The sequence below is a fragment of the Macaca fascicularis genome, chromosome 7, assembly GCF_037993035.2.
Source record: "Macaca fascicularis isolate 582-1 chromosome 7, T2T-MFA8v1.1".
NCBI classification, from domain to species: Eukaryota; Metazoa; Chordata; class Mammalia; order Primates; family Cercopithecidae; genus Macaca; species Macaca fascicularis.
Window position 1 is genome coordinate 2751545 of NC_088381.1, and position 19550 is coordinate 2771094.

Below are 19550 nucleotides of genomic sequence, written 5' to 3' on the forward strand. Positions count from 1 at the left end.
TCTCTCTCAAGTTTAAAGTTACACAAATCTCTAGGGCAGGGGCAAAATGCTTCCAGTCTCTTTGCTGAAACATAATAAGAGTTACCTTTGCCCAGTTCCCAACAAGTTCCTCATCTCCATCTGAGACCACCTCACCCTGGATTTCATTGTCCATATCATTATTAGCATTTTGGTCAAAGTCATTCAACAAGTCTCTAGGGAGTTCCAAACTTTCCCACATTTTTCTATCTTCTTGTGAGCCCCCAAACTGTTCCAACCTCTGCCTGTTACCCAGTTCCTAAGTTGCTTCCAGATTTTTAGGTGTCTTTTTAGCAACACCCCATGCCCTGTACCAACTTACTGTATTAGTCTGTTTTCATGCTGCTCATAAAGTCATACCCAAGACTGGGAAGAAAAAGAGGTTTAATGGACTTATGGTTCTACACGGCTAGGGATGCCTCACAATCATGGTGGCAGGCAAGGAAGAACAAGTCACTTCTTACATGGATGGCAGCAGGCAAAAAAAAAAAAAAAAAAAGAGTTTGTGCAGAGGAGCTCCCCTTTTTAAAACCATAATAAGTCTTATAAGGTTTATTTACTATTGTGAGAACAGCATGAAAAAGACCCATCTCCATGATTCAATTACCTCCCACTGGATCCCTCCCATGACACACGGGAATTGTGGGAGTCATAATTCAAAATGAGATTTGCATGGGGACACAGCCAAACCACATCAGCACTGAAGGTGGAAAGCCAGGAGACAGTTTTCTGGCCTCACCATCCCCTATTAGGATGCAAGGCCTTGAGGGCACGTCCTGCATCTGGCCTTTCATTCACAGCCCTTCCCCAGCCAGGGTCTCCTGATGATGCCCTCTCTACAACTCTGCAGCATTGTGAGCTGTGTTTACTTCTGAGACCTTGAACTTCACCATGCCTCACCCAGGGCATTGCGTTTTCAGTACATAAAAATTATTCAGCGCTCATTTCAGCCTCATTTCCTTTAGCCCCTGAACCCATCCCACATCCCTTTTCAGTCACTCTCTTACTATTGGGTCATCTTTAGGTGTAATAACATGATTCTAATTCACAGTCTGCCGGACTTGAAAGCAAGCTAAACGTTCTGGGATAATAAGGCACTACTTGCAATTCTAAGCAGAGAAAGGTCTCAACAAGAATGTGTAACTGTTTTTATCTTTTTCTTTTGGCTTATAGAATTGAATGACAGAAAGACCTTCTCTGCTTTAAAGTTGCAATATATTTTAGTATGTTTTCCATCAGCTGTTTTATGATGTAACTCTCTTTAGGTCCTTGGATTAATTTGAAATGTATCCTGAGGTACGATATCTTCCTTTTGGCTGCCTGATTATCCTGATTACAGACATGAATATAGAGGCTCTTAATTAGGATTGGGACAGAATTCCCTACCAACTCAAGTGGGTTGGGAAGAGTCAGCTCTTGGAATTAGAAAAGAACAAAGCATATTGTTTGTTGCACCTGAAAGTCACAGGGTAAATTTATTTCCTCTATAGGTACTCTCATTCTGCACCTCTCCCATTAATTTTGCTTGTATTTAGACTAGTAATTCTCCAGTTTGGCCTGCATATTGGATTCATAGGGGAAACTTGGAAAAATTACTGATATGTGGGTCTCACTTCCTCTGACCAACTCCCCCACCACTCCACCCACATCCTGATTCATTCCTCTAGAGTGTGACTTGAACATTTGAAGTTTTAAAATATTCCAGGTGAATATAATGTGCAGCCAAAGTGGAGAAACAGATTTGCAGCAATGCTTTAAGTGCATTAATGCTCTCATGAATTGCAAGGAGCTTCTTTTAAAATCCAGACTTTGAGTCACAAGGTCTGAGTCTGAGAATCTACATCTTGAATGAGCTCTGAGGTAGTATCAACGTTGGTCTTTTTTCTCTGACACTTTCCGTAGATCCAAGACCTCTTTCAACCCCATTACAAATCTGAAATTGACCCCAAAACTCATACCGATGGATGACAAGTTTGCTTGTTGGTAATATTTATTTAAATAGTGTTCTTATTCGATATTTTCTAATGCCTTTTTCTAATTTTGTTTTGTTTGTAGAGACGGGGACTCACTATGATACCCAAGCTGGTCTTGAACTCCTGGACTCAAGTGATCCTCCTGTCTCTGCCAACCAAAGTGCTGGGATTAAAGGTGTGAGTGAGCCACTGCCTTCAGCCTCTTGCCTTTTTCTTGAGTGCACCTATTATCATACTCACTTAGCCCTGTGTCACTTATTGGCACCACATTAAAAATAAGATGCCATCAACTTCTCACTGTGCAAGATTTAATCCTGAAGCACTTGGCCTGATTTTGACTACCAAAGATTGTTTCAGCAGTTCATGTTCCCAATATTTATTCTCCCAGTTTTAAACCTGCTTTATGTCAGTTTTCAAACTCACAGCACAGTTATCCCTGTCTCCTGTCTGTCATCTATAACCACCTCTATTTTCAGCCACATGTTCCTAGGTCTTTTCTGCCACAGGTCTCATTGGGCACTGTTCTGGCAAGGCTAATTTGGGCCCCCCAGCATTCTGTAATTAAACGCATTTGAGAAACTCTTAAGGAGTTCTTTTGCCTCACCCCCTCCCCTTTTTTTTTCTTTTTTCCTTTTTTTCTTTTTTTTTGAGACAGAGTCTCGCTCTGTTGCCCAGGCTGGAGTGCAGTGGCACAATCTCAGCTCTCTGCAAGTTCCACCTCCAGGTTCACGCCATTCTCCTGCCTCAGCCTCCCGAGTAGCTGGGACTACAGGCGCCCACCACCACGCCCGGCTAACTTTTTGTATTTTTAGTAGAGATGGGGCTTCACTGTGTTAGCCAGGATGGTCTCAATCTCCTGACCTCATGATCTGCCTGCCTCAGCCCCCCAAAGTGCTGGGATTACAGGCATGAGCCACTGCATCTGGCTGCCTTCTCTTTAAAAGTCAATAACACACATTGAAAGGCACTAAGATGATCTCTACTTAGAAAGAATGTAATGACACCCAGAATCCTCCTCCTGCCTCTTGCGGTGCCTGGTGCTGATCAGGGCCTTCAGATCCTGTGTGACTGAATATTCTGTGGACACTCCTTGGGTACTAATGAACTAGTAAGAAGTCCACCCTTAGCAGAATTCCTGCCTTGACCTTATTACTGTTTGTATGATGAAGCAAGGGCAAGGAAGAGCAGCCAAGTAACTCAAAATGCGAACGGTGTGTCTGTATTTTACAACTCATGACATTAACTGTTTCACAGTTGAGGTGAAGATCCATTCTTTTATTAGAGCTATTAGCACTTAAAAGGTTTTTCTGAATTTGCTACTTTACTGTGGGTATAAAATACATGTGGTGTGAAAATCAAAGCAGAGGTTCTAAATTGAAACTAATTTAGACCTGTTTTTAAAATTTAAATAGAACTTTAGGGTACAGTGCTATGTGTAGGAAAGCCCTTTTTTGCTATAGCAGTGATATATGTGTATACTTTAATTAAGTTTTGAGAACATTATATGATAGTTAAATTTTTGAATGTGAATATATATTTGCATGAAATAGAATGATAGTATATGTTGGTTCAAAGTAAAGAACAGGGATATCTGTTTTACTAAAAGATGATGTTTATTACATTCAAAATATCATCCAAAAGGTCTCCATTTTTACTTAAAAATAAATCTGGAATTTAAGATTAAAATTCCAGATTAAAAAACAGCAACAGTAAAGATTAAAAAACAGCAACAGTAAAATCTGTAATAAGATACATTTTTCTTTTTTATTTCTCTTTTCCCATCTTACCCTTTGGTCTAGATTAATCTTTCCGTTACTTTTAATTTGAATTGTTCCCACTTCTTTACCTAAGTAGAATTTTTAAAAAATCTGTTTCTTATAAAATATTTCATGAGTCCATTGTTGTTTTCTCTCCGTCACATCTTTGTGAATGGAAATATTCAGGGTTTCGATTCAAATTTGGGGGAGCTTGATAAGAGCCAGATTTTTGAGATTGAATGGCCTAGCTCTATTTAGCAATTACCTATATTTGAAATAATTCAGAAGGCATTAACTTGTAGTAAATATTCTTTTCCTTAAGTTTCTCTGTTAGCATCTGTTTTGTTTTGTTTTGTTTTTTTGTGATAGAGTCTCACACTTGTCACACAGTTTGGAGTGGAATGGCATGATCTCAGCTCACTATAACCTCCGCCTCCTGGGTTCAAGTGCTTCTCTTGCCTCAGCCTCCCAAGTAGCTGGGATTACAGATTTTGGCATATTTAGTAGAGACAGGGTTTCACCATATTGGCCAGGCTAGTCTTGAACTCCCGACCTCAGGTGATCTACCTGCCTCAGCCTCCCAAAGTGCTGGGATTACAGGCGTGAGCCACCACGCCTAGCCTGTTAGTATCTTTTAGTTAATATACTAAATTCTTTTACCTTTCAAAGGATTGTCAGGAAAATGAAAATGCTGCCAAAATCACATTGCAAACAAGTTCACCTGTTCAACAGTAATATTTTATGCCAGAAGACAGAGACATATAGTAAGATATTCTAGTAAGAAAATGTGACCTCATGGCAATTTGTAGCCTGTACACTTGAAAGTCTTATCAACTGACTCTCAGGTGTATAGGCTACAAATTTCCATGAACATGTGAGAGCTCAGAAAATATTGTCCCAGGAGCCCTTCCTGCGGAATCTATTAGAGAATGAGTTTAGAGACAACTGCAATTACTGCAGAGACATTGATTGAAACGAACCAGTAACTGGTATCCTCAGCATGGAGACAGGGGAGAAAGATATTGATAGAAGAAGTTATCTAAAAACCCTCTAGTCACAAATTTGATTTGGGAATGTCAGCTGAAACTCATGGTGTCTTTGATCATTTAAAAAAAAAAAAAGGCCGGGCATGGTGGCTCACACCTGTAATCCCAGCACTCTGTGAGGCCGAGGTGGGCGGATCACAAGGTCAGGAGATCGAGACCATGGAGAAACCCCATCTTTACTAAAAATACAAAAAATTAGCTGGGCACTGTGGTGGGTGCCTGTAGTCCCAGCTACTCAGGAGGCTGAGGCAGGAGAATGGCATGAACCCGGGAGGCGGAGCTTGCAGTGAGCCAAGATTGCGCTATTGCCCTCCAGCCTGGGTGACAGAGTAAGACTCTGTCTCAAAAAAAAAAAAAAAAAAAAAAAAACAAAAAACAGATTTCCTAGCCCTGTCCGCAAAAACAAAACAAAACAAAAATACCAAGAAACAATGGTTCTTTAGTGGTTATGAGAACTCCTGGTGTCCAGGTGTTGTTCTTTCCCATACCCTACCAGAAAGTTAAAAGATTGTGTGGTGTTTGTGTGTTGTTGTTTTTTGAGATGTAGTCTCACTCTGTCACCAGGCTGGAGTGCAGTGGTGTGATCTTGGTTCACTGCAACCTCTGCCTCCCCGGTTCAAGAGATTCTCCTGCCTCAGCCTTCTGAGTAGCTGGGATTACAGGCATGTGCCACCACACCCAGGTAATTTTTTATTTTTAGTAGAGACGGGGTTTCACCATGTTAGCCAGGATGGTCTCAATCTCTTGACCTTGTGATCCACCCGCCTTGGCCTCCCAAAGTGCTGGGATTACAGGCATGAGCCACCGCACCCGACCAGGATTGTGTTCTTTAACAACCACTTCCTGCTAAAAAGAACCAGAACTCTGAAGAAATGTCAGATTTTAGGAATTGTACAAGATGGGCCCAGAACACTCTTGTTATTCCAACAAAAGAGGGTCATCATTTTTTTTTAAAAATCAAGAGCCAATTTAAAGAAGCTTTCACTGGCTAAAAATGAGACTATTTGAGAATCAATAAGAATAATAACTGTAGTGGATTGAAACATATCAGATATGTTTAGATCCCTGAGTTCACAATGATGCTAACATAAGAAATGTTTGATCAGTAAATAGTAGAGGATGCTATTGAAAACTGGTAAATCAAGAGCAAGATCAGCACCTATCAAGACTTCCTATACAAACTGCTGCAACTGGCAAACAGATATTTCAGAGAACTGTTTCTTTACAGTAATATATTCGTTAATAAAGGAAGAAGGAATTACATAACTAGAATATCACCACTTTGCAATTCTGAAAGAACTAGTGAATCTAGGCATTAATCACCAATGGATACTAAAAATCGCAAAAAGGACAACAACTAGACATTAAGTACTTCCTGATGGAAGAACATAACACCACCCAATAAATTGTCTTATCAACAAAATCAAGTCTGAATTAAATCAAGGCACCAAATCCATCTATCAATTTTGAGGAAAATCAGCAGATAGAGGAACAAGGTAAAAGACACTTAGGAAATGTACTCGACAAAATCCAAACTGTGGAAAACATTACAAGACAAATGACTTATTTTCTTCAAAATATAAATTGTAAAAAAAAAAAAAAAAGAAAAGAAAAAAAGAGCAAATATAGGAGAAACATTGAGGAAAAGAGACAAGAGATATATCAAGAAATGCAACATTTGTATCTCATTTAGATCTCTATTCAGAAATCTGGAAAATATGATCAATCAGATAACTGAAAATTTAATCAGTAACTGGATATTAGAGGATATTAAGAAATTATTTTAAGTTTTTAGATGTGATCATGGTATTCTGGCTGTTTTTTAAAGTCTTGTCTTTCAGAGTTACACACAGAAATATTTATGAATAAAATGACACAATGCCAGAGATTTGCTTCATAATAATGTGAGGGGAGAATTAGTTGTGAGTAGAGATGAAACCAGACTAACTGGGAGCTAATAATTATTGAAGTTGTGTGATGAGCACATGGGGATTCCTGCTACTCTTCTGTCTTTTTTAAATGTTAGCAATGTTCCATAGTAAAAAGTTTGAAAATATATTATGACATATACAGGTACATGAATTGTCAATCATTTAAAATGTAGGACAATAAAATGTGATTTTGAACAAGGTTGTAGACCATCTTATTTTGAAAAGACTGTTAATAAAAGCACTCATTGGAAAAAAATACCAGAAAAATGGTATTTGGACACAGATATGACTAAAAACTTTATAAAGTTTATGGCCAGTCACATGGCTCATGCCTGTAATCCTGCACTTTGGGAGGCAAAGGTGGGTGGATCACTTGAGTCCAGGAGTTCAAGACCAGCCTGGGCAACATGGCAAAACCCCATTTCTACAAAAAAAATAAAAAGAAAAAATACAGAAGTTAGCTGGGAATGATGGCATGCATGTGCAGTCCCAGCTACTCAGGCAGGAGGATCACCTGAGCCTGGGAAGTTGAGGCTACAGTGAGCTGACATCATGCCACTGCATTCCAGCCTGGGTGACAGAATAAGACCCTGTCTCCCCCCCAAAAATTACAAGTATATTCTAAGAATAGTTATTTCACTTATTTCTTAATGGAAAACCAATACAAAGAACTTTTTGAAACACTTTTGCTTTAATGTTTATAAATGTGTTATTTTGGACATAATTTATTATTGAAAATAGTTTTGGAGATAAATATAAGTCTACTCACAGAATAAACCTGATTTATCAACCAATACATAAATATATCCTAATATATATAATTTAGTCATTTTAAGCACTACTTTTCACCCTGGAATTGTCCCCAAATGGACAATAAGTTCTTCCCACCTTCAGTGTAGTTTTCTCATGTTTTATGTTTCTTGCACCTATTAAGCAAGAAAAAACAGTTAAACAACAAACTGCAGCCGGACGCAGTGTCTCAGGCCTGTAATCCCAGCACTTTGGGGGGCCGAGATGGGCAGATCAGGAGGTCAGGAGATCGAGACCATCCTGGCTAACACGGTGAAACCCCGTCTCTACTAAAAATACAAAAATAACTAGCCGGGCGAGGTGGCGGCGCCTGTAGTCCCAGCTCCTCGGGAGGCTGAGGCAGGAGAATGGCGTGAACCCGGGAGGCGGAGCTTGCAGTGAGCTGAGATCCGGCCACTGCACTCCAGCCTGGGCGACAGAGCGAGACTACGTCTCAAAAAAAAACCAACCAAACAAACAAAAAAGATAACAAACTGCGTATCCTGTATCTGTCCTCTACAACCTGTAACATTCATTAATTACTTCACAGTTTAAACGAAGACCTATTATTTCATTAGATCAACTATCCCTTAACAAATATCACTGAATCTGCTCTTTCAGAATGAGCATAAAATGCATGTGTGCAAGACGAGCTCCATCTACAAGTCAAGCGCTCCCCTGCAGAGCTCCCCACCAGCCATGAGAAGGGATTGGGGCTTTCCGGGCGCAGACCCTTCTCCTCCTGAGACAGGCTGAGAAGCTTCACACTCCCTTGCCCTTGCGGTGATCATCTTACGGTGGCGAAAACAGCCAGACCCCATCAGTCAGTAACACACGGGTGCCCTTTCCTGTGCTCTCCAATAAGTGATGTTGGTTAAACACAACACACACTGAACAAAGCAAACCAGCCAAGCGCACCATCCGTCTCCACAAAGAGACGGATACAGCCTTGTCCACCGCTGTATCCACCCACAATGACTGGAGCATGGTGAGAACGCAAGACACACCCTCTCCTTCCGTGACGCCCTCACCCTGGCAGGAGGTGGAGTGCAGGGAGAATGCCAGCCTTGCCTTTCCGTCACTTCCACTGGGTAGTCCTCAAACTGCTGGCTGGGGGTAAACAGCAACCATTGCATGTAGTATCAATTTTTTTCTGGTTAATGTAAGGCCTTTTTTTTTCTTTTTCTTTTTTTTTTTTTTTTTTGAGACAGAGTCTCACTCTGTCGCCCAGGCTGGAGTGAGCGGCGCCATCTCGGCTCACTGCAAGCTCCGCCTCCCGGGTTCCCGCCATTCTCCTGCCTCAACCTCCCAAGTAGCTGGGACCACAGGCGCCGCCACCACGCCCGGCTACTTTTTTGTATTTTTAGTAGAGACGGGGTTTTACCCTGGTCTCGATCTCCTGACCTTGTGATCTGCCCGCCTCGGCCTCCCACAGTGCTGGGATTACAGGCGTGAGCCACCGCGCCCGGCCTTTTAAGGCCCACTTTATGTATCATATTTGTATGTCAGATGTTCGAAAGGAAATCTAGGAAAATATATCTCATTGGTTGACTGCTCTATGTTTCAGTGGAATTCCGTTTGATAATCTCATTGTTTCTTGCACATATATTTTGAAGCCAATCATGGGGTTTCCTTCCCATTTTCTGGTCCAGAGGGGTGTACACACTGCATGAGAGTGTGTGTTTAACAATTTTTGTTTAATTGATAGGACATACATTAACTTATGTTGCAAATGTAGTCACAGATAACACCGTGTACAACAGACCATGTAAATGGTGCGATGAGGCCAGAATATTGAAAGTGTGTCTCATTGTAATCCTTCACACACCACTATTTCTACTCCTTTAGATTTCTGGCCAATACAAGGTTTAGAGCCCCTGTTCCTATCCCATATTTACGATGCATAAATCTCATCGTCAGGTGCTCAACACTTCCTAGTACCTGAGAAAAAGACACTATCTTGCCCTGAAAGAAACTCATAGTCTAATATACACAGTTAAATTAAAAAGATCGACCTGAACATAAAGACAGAAGAAATGATAAAAAATGAATGCTCTAAAGCTCCAACGTGGAAAACCATGCTGTCGTTTCTATGCTGTCAGGCATCTTTGATTGATCCAATATCTTCATCCCAGGGACTCTCTTTTCCTATTTCTTCAGTTGACCTACCTACGTAAAAAATGCTAATGAAAAACAGTCTCTTAAAAGAAGGTCTTTAAAAAATGGCAAGGGATGCATTTATTTGGGTGTGGCACACAGTGTCAGATGTGCTATATGTGCTGTCACCCCAACCCACCCTGTCCCTGGTCGGCACAGTAACAGGTCGTAGCCCTGATTCCTGCAGAACAATCCAGGCAAGCCACCTCCGAGTGGTCAGAGTATTTATATGAAATGAGATGCATTTACCATCCCTGATTTGAATTTAATTAGCACCTTTTTAGTGATAAGTATGTAAATGCAATGTTAGTGTTTAATGTTAAACCCAAAACTATGGTGAGCAACTAACTAAGCTAACGGAACTTTGGTGAACAGCCTTGTCCCCAGCCTAATTCCAACTAAGATGTTCACTTAACACAGGGTTATGTGGCGGCGTCTGTCTCTGCCATCTGCAACTGTTGACCAAATGTCTTGTTCGTGTACCAACATTCGAATCATCACGACTTCGAAGTGGATACACAACTGTCTCAGTGACCATATTCAGGACTTGATTTCTTCTGTGGTGTGGATACACTGCTGGGACTCAGCCCCATCTCACTCTACCCAAGTCTCTGGCACACGGCAGTTCCACTGTTCCATCTCAAAGCCTTCCCACCATAAATCGGAGTGTGGGGAAGGAAGGCTGTAGCCTGCTCTCTTCCGCTACGCCTGCATCCTAGGGCTTGGTTCTGTCCCTCTAGGGCCTTACCTAATGCAGAAAGGAATCCCCTTGTGGTACACCTGGTGATCACCAACTCCGCAATCTTTTGCCGTCCTTTTCCTCAGAAATACGTGGCCTTGGTTTTAACTTTGTTGTAAACTATGCACTGCGATAAAAGTTCTATAACCATAATAAAGGAAAAATTTAATTTGAAAAACTTGAAAATTCACATAAATTACAAGTGTAATTTTGTGAAGTCAGGGCTTTTAAGATATCTGTTACTCAAATAATATACATTGTACCCATCTTATCATCCATGTTCCTCCCTCCCCCATCCTTTACAGTCTCCAGTGTCTATCATTCCACACTCTATGTCCCTGTGTACACACTGTTTAGCTTCCACCTATAAGTGGGAGTATGTGGAATCTGTCTTTCTGTGTCTGACTTGTCTCACTTAAGATAATGGCCTCCAGTTCCATCTATGTTGCTACAAAATACATGATTCTTTTTGTAATGCCTGAATAGTATTCCATTGGGTTTATAACGCACATTTTATTTATTTATTTATTTAGAGATGGAGTTTCAGTCTTGTCGCCCAGGCTGGAGTGCAATGGTGTGATCTTGGCTCATCATAACCTCCACTTCCCAGGTTCAAGCAATTCTCCTGCCTCAGCCTCTTGAGTAGCTGAGATTACAGGCATTCACCACCACATCTGGCTACTTTTGTATTTTTAGCAGAGATGGGTTTTCTCCATGTTGGTCAGGCTGGTCTCAAACTCTCAACCTCAGGTGATCTGCCTGCCTCGGCCTCCCGAAGTGCTAGGATTACAGGCATGAGCCACCACGCCTGGCCAATACACCACATTTTCTTTATCCAGTCATTGCTTGAGGGTCACTTAGATTGTTTCCATATCTTTGCTATTGTGAACAGTGCTGTGACAAACCTAAGAGTCCAGGTATCTTTCTAATATAATAATTAATTTCCCTTTGGGTAGATAGCCAGTAGTGGGATTGCTGGATCAAATGGTAGATCTATTTTTATTTCTTTGAGAAATCTCCATACTGCTTTCCATAGAGGTTGTACCAATTTACATATTCCCACCAACAGTGCATACGAGTACCCTGCTCTCCACATCCTCCCCAACATCTGTTATTTGTTGTCTTTTTAATAATAGCCATTCTGGGCCGGGCACAGTGGCTCACGCCTGTGATCCCAGCACTTTGGGAGGCCAAGGCAGGTGGATCACGAGGTCAGGAGATCGAGACCATCCTGGCTAACACTGTGAAACCCCGTCTCTACTACAAATACAAAAAACTAGCCGGGCGTGGTGGCGGCACCTGTAGTCCCAGCTACTTGGGAGGCTGAGGCAGGAGAATGACGTGAACCTGGGAGGCAGAGCTTGCAGTGAGCCGAGATCGCACCACTGTGCTCCAGCCTCGATGAAAGAGCGAGACTCTGTCTCAATCAATTAATCAATCAATCAATGCCATTCTGACTGGTGTAAGATGGTACCTCATCGTGATTTTAGTTCGGGGCGACTGTCTGAATACAAACAGCTGGGCAGTTGCCACGTTACCTCCTTATTTCTAGTCAGTTCTAAGGGCTGAGCCACTCTAAGGTGGCTGCATGGATTGTTCTGTAGGAATCCGGGCTTAGACACGTTGTGCTGGCCAGAGGCATGACAGGGTCGGGGAGCAGCACATATGCCATGTCTGCCACTGTGTGCCACACCCAAATAAAATGCATCCCTTGCCACTTTTAAAAGATCTCCTTTTAAGAGACTTTTTCATTAGCATTTTTAAAAAATAGGTACATTAACTGAAGAAATAGGAACAGAGAAGCCCTAGGATGAAGATATTTCGATCAAAGACGCCTGACAGCGTATAGAGGGCAGCATGGTTTTTCACACTTAAGCTTTAAAGTTTTCATTTTTCATCATTTCTTCTCTTCGTTTTTTTGCATTTGTGTTCAATCGATCTTTGTGAAGTTTTCGGATCAGGATTATTTCGTCTTCATAAAAGAAATTGGGAAGTATTCCCTACTCCTCTTTTTTCACTGAAGATTTTGTATAAGATTGACATCAACTCTGTCTTAAATGATTCATAGAATTCAGCAGTAAAATCATTTAGGCCCCAAGTTTTCTTTGTAGAAAATTTTTATTATAAATTTGATGTCTTCAATAGATAGAAAGTGATTCGGGTTTGTATGTTTTTCTGCTGCCTGTTTAGGTAAGCTGTGCCTTTCAAGGAATTTACCCATTTTTGTTAACTTGCACATTTACTGGCAGAACATTGTTCAAAACAAATTATTTGTACATAACAAGTTATTACTCTAGAATATGTAGTGATAGCTTCTTTTATTCCCGATATTTTAAATGTCATTTATCCTATTTTTATTTCTTTCTTAACCCAAGATCAAGAGGTTCACTATTTTGTTTTCTTCTAGAAACTGCATAGTTTAATATTTTCCACTAAAGTCTATCCAGTTTGAGTTTCATACAAGTTTATTTTATTTTACTTTTTTTGCATATGCATTTACATTTGTCTTGGCACAATATGATTAATGTAACTTTACAGGAAGCCATAAAACTGGTTCTTGTGAGATCCAATTTTGGTCTTTCATTATTGCTTTGTCTATTCAAGATCCTTTGCCTTTCCATACAAATTTTGAAATTATTTTGTTGATTTCTATTAAAAAAAAAAAAGCTGGCTGGGATTTTGATTGAGGTTGCATCAAATCTATAGATCAATTTGGGAGAAAACTGACCTCAACAATTTTGAGTCTTTCAAACCATGAACAAAATCTCTCTCTTTAAATACCTTGTATTTGATTTCTTTCCTCGGTGTTTTGTACATTTTCACATTCAAACTATGATCATATTTTGTTAGATTTATTTCTAAGTACTTATGTTTTTGTGCTGTTGTAAATGGTATTTTTTTTAAATTTCAGATTCTAATTGGTATATAGGAATGTGACTGAGTTTTATACATTGTTATTGTTCTCTACAATTTTGCTAAACTCTCTTATTAGTTTTAAACGATTTTTGTAGATTTTTTGAGGTTTCCTAAATAGACAATCGTGTCGTATATAAGCAGAGACAGTTTAATTTATTCCTTCCAAATTGTATGTATTTTATTTATTTTCTTATTGCAGTGATTTGGATTCCAAAAACAATGTTCAATAGGAACGGTGAGAGAGGAGGTGCCTGTCTTGTTCTCAGTCTTAGGGAGAAAGTATTGAACGTCTTATTATTACAAATGACGTTGGCTGTAGGTTTGTTTAGATACTGTTTGTTACAAGATCTCTTTTTTTTCTAGATTGCTGAACGTTTTTATCGTGACTATATGCTGAGTTTTGTCAAATGATTTTTTCCTGCATCCATTAAGATGATCCTTTGGTTTTTCTCAGTCTGTTAATGTAGCACGTCACACTGATTGATGTTTGAATATTAAACAAGCCTTGCATTCCTGGGATAACCCCACTTGGCCTGTGTGATGGTTAATTTCATGTGGCAATTTGGCTGTGCCATGGGGTGACCAGATTAAACATTATTTCTGAGTGTGTCTGTGAGTGTCTCTGGATATGAGATTAGCGTTTGAGTTGGTGGACTTGGTACCATAGACTGTCCTCCCCAATGTGGACGGGCATCATGCAATAATCCATTGAGGACCAGAGTGGAGCAAACAGAGGAGGAAGGTGGAAGCCACTCCATTCTTTTCTGCCTTACTGCTTGTGTTGGGACATCTTGTCTTCTCCTGCCTTCAGACTGAGACTTACACCATCCGCTCCCCTGGTTCTCAGGCTGTCTGATTTGGACTGAATTACACCACCTGTTCCCATAGGTCTCCAGCTTGTATATAGCAGATTGTAAAACTTCACAGCCTCCAGAACTGCATAAGCCAGTTTCTCATAATAACTCTCTCCATATATACATATATATTTATGTATATGCATATATATGGACACATATATACTCATATATGTGTATGTATATAATTTTTTTTGATTTGGAATATGTTCATTATACTTACCCGTTGAGCATTTCTGTACAAGTACTGGGCTGCTGGTGCTCCTCTGTTGAGAATTTCTAATCCAAAATGTACCCACAAGCATTTCCTTTGAGCAACATGTCAGCACACACAAAGTTTTGGATTTTGGATTTTTGGATTAGGATGCCCAACCTGTGAGTGTGTGCTTGTGTTTGTGTGTGTGTATGTATATGTTCTGCTTTTCTGGAGAGCCCTGACTAATACAGTCTAGATCCTTTCTATATATCAGTGACTTTGATTGGCTAATATTTTGTGTAACTGTATCTAACTCCGTGAGGAACGTGGGTATTTATGTATGGTATAAGGTCAGTTGTCTTTCTTGTAAGGTCTTTGGATTTGGTATTAGAGTAATGCTAGCCTAATACAATCATTTAGAGAATATTCCCTTCTCTCCTATTTCTTGAAAGTGACTGTGAAGAATTGGTATAATTTTTTTCCCTAAATGTTTGGTGGACTTAACCAGTGAGACCACCTGAGCCTGAAGATTTCTTTGAGGTAAGAATTTTAACTAAAAATTCAATTTTAGAAAAAGGATATAAGATTATTACGCTTACCTACTTCTGACACATTTTTGAGGTAAAATTTATATACCACGCAATTTGTTTTTAATGTGTAATACATTTTAGAAAATTTGCAGCTTTGCAACCATCAGCACAATCCAGTTTTAGAAAACGTCCATTACTCCAAGAAGATCCCCGATCTGATTTGCGGGAATTCTGCCTTCTCATCCCCACCCCAGCCAGCCAATAATCTACTTTCCGTCTTGGCTGGTTTGTCTTTTCTGGACATTGTGTACATGTGGAATCATAAAATATGTGGTCTTCTTGTTAGTGAGTGGCAAAATTATTTGTCTATTCTTGAGGCAAGTTCTTTAGTAGATACATGATTGGAAAATATTTTCTTCCACTCTGTTTCTTGCCTATTCAAACGGTGACTTTTAATACGTACAATTCACAAAATGTTGATGAACTAAACATCACTTTTTAATGGATTTTTTAGGCAAAAATTTCTTGATAGTTTTCTTAATCTCTCTTAATCTTTGCTTACCCCAAGACCATGACTTTTTTCCTATGTTTTCTTCTAAAAGTTTTATACACTTAGTACTCACATTTAAGTCTTTGACCTAGTTTGAGTTAATATTTATGTATGGTATAAGGTCAGAATCTAAGTTCAAATCTTCAAATGTGTCTATTCACTTGTTTCAGTAGCATTCTTTGAAGACTACCGTTTTCTCCGTTAAATTGGTACCATTGTCATACATTAATTGTTCATCAATGAAAAGTTTTATTTGTGGACACTCAGTTCTGCACCATTAATTTACCATCTATTCATGTGCCAGCATGAATAGATTGTCTTGAGTAGTGTAGCTTTACGGTAAACTTTGAAATCAGGAAGGAAAGCTTCTTCAACTTTATGTTTCTTTTCCAACATTGTTTGACAATTCTGGGACCTTCGCTTTTTTACATTAATTTCTGAAACATTGTACCATTTATGCATAAACACAATGTCTACTTAACTTTCAATTGGGTGACGTTTAATCTTTAGATAAACTTAGGGAGAATCATTAACTTAGTAACATCCAGTCTCACAATCCATGAACATGGAACATTTCTTACTCAGATTGCATTTAATTTCTTTCAGCAAAACTGTACTTTTGTTAAATTTATTCCTAAGTATTTTGTCATTTTGAGGTTATTGTAATTAGAATTTTATTTTTTATTTTATTTCCATATTATTTTTATATATAGAAATGCAATTAATTTGTGTATATTGATCTTGCATCTTGCAACCTTGCTGAACTTATTAGTTTGTGTGTGCGTGTGTGTGTGTAATTTTTAGGATTATTGGATAATGTCATTTTTAAATAAAGACAGTTTTATGTCTTTTTTTTTGCAGTCAGGGTGGCATTTTAAATATATTTTTGCTAGGTTGCACTGGATAGAATGTTCACTGCGATTTGAACAAAAGCAGCATGACTGGACACCTCCACTGCGTTTCTGGTATTACTGGAAAAATCTCCAGGCTTTTTTCATTAAGTATAATGTGAGCTACGGGTTCTTCCTAGATGTCCATTATCAGATTAAGGAAGTTTTCTTCTATCCTAATTCACTGAGAGCTTTTATCATTAATGGGTGTTGGATTTTGTCAAATGCTTTTACTGCATCTATTGAGATAATTTTGTGGATTTTGTCTTTCATTATATTAATATTTTGTATTATGTTAATTATTCTTGCGTGTTAAACCAATCTTGCATTCCTGGGATAAATACCACTTTGTCATATTTATAATCCTTTTTATTTGTTGCTAGAATTGGTTTGCTAATATTTTGTTGATTTTTGCATCTACGTTCATAAAGTTATCGGTCTGTAGTTTTCTTTTTCTGGCTTTAGTATCAGCATAATGCTGCCCTAATAAAATAAGTCGGGAAGTGCTCATCCTTTATTTTTCTGGATGATTTTGTGAAAGTTTGTTATTATTTTTTCTTTACATGTTTGCTGCATTTTACTAATTAGACCATCAGGACCTGCCCTATTCTTTGTGGGAAGACTGTTTAATTATTTATTGAATTTCTTCACTTGTCATAGATTTATTCAGATTTCCTATTTCTTCATGGTCAGTCTTGTGTCTTTCTAGGAATTTTTCAAACTTGTCCAAGTTGTCTAATATAGTGGCATAAATTTGTTCATAGTGTTCCCTTACAATATTTTAAAATTCTGCAGGGTCAGTAGTGATGACCTCTAATTCATATTTAATTTTGGTAATTTGAGTCTTTATTCCTATTTTTTTTTGTCAGAATAGCTAAAGATTTGTTAATGTTGTTTATCTTTTCAATATACCAACTTTTGGATTGATTGACTTTATTAATTTTCTGGGTTTCTTTTTCATTTCCCCTTTAATATTTAGTATTTCTTTTCCTTTTTTAAATTTTTATTTTGAGACATATCTCGCTCTGTCACCAGGCTGGAGTTCAGTGGTACAATCTTGGCTCACTGCAGCCTCTGCCTCCTAGGTTCAAGCGATTCTCCTGCCTCAGCCTCCTGAGTAGCTGGGATTACTGGCATGCACCACCACGTCTGTTTTTGTTTTTGTTTTTGTTTTTTTGAGACGGAGTCTTGCTCTGTCACCCAGACTGGAGTGCAGAGGCACGATCCTGGCTCACTGCAAGCTCCGCCTCACGGGTACACACCATTCTCCTGCCTCAGCCTCCCAAGTAGCTGGGGCTACAGGTGCCGGCTACCAAGCCCGACTAATTTTTTGTGTGTGTTTTTAGTAGAGATGGGGTTTCACCATGTTAGCCAGGATGGTCTCGATCTCCTGACCTCATGATCTGCCCGCCTTGGCCTCCCAAAGTGCTGAGATTATAGGTGTGAGCCACTGTGCCTGGCCTTCTCCTCAATTCTTATGGTGAAAGTTTAGATTATCAAGTCGAGAGAATTCATCATTTCTAATATCGTCTTTTACAACTAAAACTTTTTTCTAAGCTCTGACTTCACTACATCCAATAAATTGTGATGAGTTGTATTTTTCTTTCCATTCAGCTCAAAATAGTTTCTGAGTCCCCTTGTGATTTTCTCTTTGAACTATGTGTGATTTAAAGTATGTTATTTAATCTCCAAATATTTGTAGATTTCTTAATTTTTTTCTGTTGCTTGTTGCTAATTTAATTGCATTATGATTGAAGAGAAAATAATTCAAAATATTTTACTCCAAAATATAATTCCCTGACATATTTGAAATGACTGCATCAGGGCTAGCTGACTCAAGTGGGAGAAATTTGCAGCTGTAGAGAATCTCCATTAATGCAGCCTGCCTCCCCTTTCTGTGCCTTTCTAATCCAGGAGAGGATGGAATCTGACATCCTTAAAAGTCTGAAAAGAAACAGTTACTCTCTATTCTCTCTGAGGGAGGCTTAATCTACATAACAAGGCCACCCTTTGCTAGCCATGCCTCTTCCTTTCTCTCTCCTGTCATCTGTCTTTCCACTAAACTTGAGTTACCCGCATAACCTGATGTTGGCCACATTGAGTCTGTGTTTTTTTCTGTGGCCTCAGGATGGTATATAAACTTCTGTATCTTATTGTTGGGTTGGATCTTCATTCTGAAGGCTCCCATGTACACACATTAAATAAATTTGTATGCTTTGTCAATGAAAAGAGTCAAACTCTTCAAAATATTTGAAGAGATTTATTCTGAGCCAAATATGAATGACCAATGGCATGTGACACAGCCCCAGGATATCCTGAGAACAGGTGTCCAAGGTGGTCAGGATGGAACACTGGTTCAGTCCAGAAAGATGGGACAACTGAAAGCAGGGACTTCCAGGTCATGTATGGATTCAAAGATTTTCTGATTGGCAATTGGCTGAAAGAGTTATTTCAATCCCTTATCTTAACCCAGACACTCTCTTCTATTAATTTCAGGTCTTAAGTGGGAGGCCTGAAATTAACAGAAGAGAGTGTCTGGGTTAAGATAAGGGATTTTTGTGGAAACCAAGTTTCTTATTGTGCAGATGAAACCTCCAGGTAGCAGGCTTCAGAGAGAATAATTGTAACTGTTTCTTATCACACAATGAGTGTGTTCTATCAGTTTTAAGGTCTCTGTTTTGATGTTAATGCTGGTCAGCTGTGCCTGAATTCCAACGGGAGGAGGGTATGATGAGGCATGTCTGACCCCCTGCTTCCCATTATGGCCTGAATTCATTTTTCAGGTTAACTTGGGAATGCCCTTGCCCAAGAAGAAGGTCCATCAGTCAGTCAGGGGAGCTTAGAATTTTATTTTTGTTTTACAGCTTTTTCTCTTATTAATCAATCGGCCTCATGTCAGTGACTTTTCGGAGCCTATGGCCCCCACAAAGAATATGTACTGTGTCTTTTAAAATTGACCAAGGGAGGTCTGTTTTATGGCAGAGCAGATGGCCTATCCTCATGTGTGCTAGAGAAGAATGTATATTCTGTTGATGTGTGGAGTGTTATTGTTGTCAGATGTCAAGTTGTTTGATAATGTTAATCCAATCTATATCCTTGCTTATGTCTAGTTGTTGTATCCATTATGAAAAGCAGCCAGTGAACTTCTCCCGCTATAACTGAACTCACTCTTTCCCCCCGATTCCATCAGTTTTTGCCTCACGT